A 2,683-nucleotide genomic window follows, 5' to 3' on the forward strand; every position below is an offset into this window, starting at 1 on the left:
GGCCTGCTTAGACAACCCTGGCTAGATTCCAGCCCTTGCTGGTCACCCTGGCAGGGAGCAGCATCCCTGCTACCCCACCAGACCCAACAGCCACAGGGGCCTCTCCCTTCTCCACATTTCTTCCTGCCCTTCCCTAAAGCAGGAGGCAAGACAAGGAAACATCTGAGTCAGATATGTGGATGTCTTCTGCAGAACTCATCTGGCCCCTTCCTTCAAGTCATTTGTTTCTTTCTGTGAGTCAGCTCTTCCCCCTGCTTACCAGAGACAGGTAGTTTTACTGGTAGGCTCCCTGAGCAGAATTGGAGTCAGTGTGACACAGATTGTGTCTTTGAATAGAAAGTCTCCACACTGCCATGCCCCTCTTAACTCTGTGTGTGTCCACTGTATGCACTAGAGCTTCCTCCCAGCTCTCCTCCTCCTAAGCATATCCCACACACTTCTCAAACTGCATCACATCCTTCCTTGGATCCCTTCCAGAATTGTCTGCAGAGTTGGGGTCTCATGGTTTGTGAGACAATCTCAAGCAGCTCACCCAAATCAGGTGGTGTCAGCTAGTGACAGGTTGGGGGGTTTAGGTCAGGGTCACCTGGAAAGAAGTTTATTGGGGAGCAGAGCAGCTTTCTTCTCAACTTGGAAGAATATGATAAACCATCCCTAGATTCACTGGTTTCAAGTCTAGGGAAGCAGATGGACTCAACAGAGGAAAGGATTGCATAACCATTGTTTTAGTCAGGGGTAAGCAAACAGTGATCCACAGCCCCCTGTCTGTTTTTGTAAATAAAATTTTATTGGCATGCAGCCACATTCGTTTGCCCATAGACTGTCTGTGGCTGCTTCCTCTCTGTAATGGCAGAGTTGAGTCATTGCAACAGATCAGATGCCTTTTAGAGCTGAAACTATCTGCCATCTGATCCTTTACAAAAAGGTTTGCTTCCTGACCATATTGGGCTTAGTGGAGGGATGTAAGAGATGGTCTTACCTGAGTGTGCTTCCAGCACAGGGAGCATGGAACCCAGTGGCAGTCTGTCTGGATGTTTTCAAAGAGGCTTCTTTGTGGTATTTCATGATTATCTTGCAACATGACGTCCATCTCCCCATGTTTTTTTACTTTCCTAGTCTCTGGTGTGGTTAACTTGGGAAAGTTTTCTTTGTCCAAGTAGAGGGGGCTGTGGCTTGTTCACAGCCCAAGAATACAGGAGCACGCAGGATGCTGTAACATCAGCTTCTCTTGCTTGTTAGAGATAATCTGGGTCAGGGAAGGTTGCCCTTGGACCACATGGGCATGCCTCTCAATTCATGGAAAGTGACTCACAAAAGTTTCACATTTCACCAAGACTGTCCAGGAGATGAGGAGGAAGTTCTTTCAGAACATTAGGGTACTAGGGTGGTGATTTCATTCTGTTCTTTTTGTATTTGTGGAATTTTTCAAGAACAAAAATGTTTTGTGTCAAATAAAAGCAGACTTGTATGCATTTTATTACAATGATTTTGATTTTAAAGTCTATACTGCACAATCTATGAAAAGATTTGAGCATCTTGTAAGCCCTGATAATTACGCCTCACTCTAAGAAACATGGATACGTGGAACCAACATTATAAACCTTAATATTATAATAGTGTGTTTTCTGTTTAGAAGTAATTCAGGGAAAGTCTCCTTTAAGAATGGATTCCTAGGCCAGGTGCAATGCCTCATGCCTGTAATCCAGTACTTTAGGAGGCTGAGAGGATTGCTTGAGCCCAGGAGTTCAATACCAGCCTGGGCAACATAGTGAGACCCCATTTCTGAAAAAAAAAAAAAAAAAGAAAGAAAGAAAGAAAAAAATTAGCTGGGCAGTTACTTGGGAGGCTGGGTTAGGAGGATCAGTTGAGCCCAGGAGGTCAAGGCTATAGTGAACTGTGATGGTGCCATTGCACTCCAGCCTGGGTGACAGTGAGACCTTCTCTCAAAAAAATAAACAAAAACAAATTTTAGCTCTAAATTTACTGCAAGAACAAACCAGGAATCCTGAGAGGACCCACAGACCCTCTGAAGAAAGCAGACTGCTTCTGCAGGAACTGGGAGACCCCCTGCAAAACTGTGAGCCCCAACTGCAGAAGTGGGAAATGGAGATCCTCCTCTCCCAGACATACACCCCCACTGGAGAAGCTGAAGGTGTGTTTGTGGGAAAAGTTCCCAAATTTACCTGGAGCTGGGTCAATTTGGAGAGCTGAGTGAAACACAGGGTGGAGGAAGCAGCAGAAAGTCACTGGGAGCTCACTGGGTCCCCAAGTAGCCCATTCCTGCCTGGCACCACAGGGCTGTCACAGGTGAAGAGCAGGGGGTAAAACTCCACAGAAAGAAGGAAATCTCTAGCTGAACGTTGTAACAATTTGAAGTGGGGTGAGAAGCCTCCTGGCCAGAACTCTGAGGAGGGTACAAATCTGGTGTGCAGACTCCACAGACAGGGGAAGAACCAAGCATTTTCTTTCACAGCTGGGAGGCAGGTAGCCTGGGACAAGTTTTCAGGCTGGCCCATATTGCTGTCTGCCTGGAAACATACTGGGGGATGTTGGTGTGGGCACAGTGGGGGTGAGTAGCTGAGTGAGGCTGTGACTGCTGCCTTTCCCCTACTTCCCTGACAACCTGCATGACTCAGCAGAGGCAACCATAATCTAGCTAGGTACACAACTCCAGTGACCTGAG

This window comes from Pongo pygmaeus, chromosome Y, assembly GCF_028885625.2.
Source record: "Pongo pygmaeus isolate AG05252 chromosome Y, NHGRI_mPonPyg2-v2.0_pri, whole genome shotgun sequence".
NCBI classification, from domain to species: domain Eukaryota; kingdom Metazoa; phylum Chordata; class Mammalia; order Primates; family Hominidae; genus Pongo; species Pongo pygmaeus.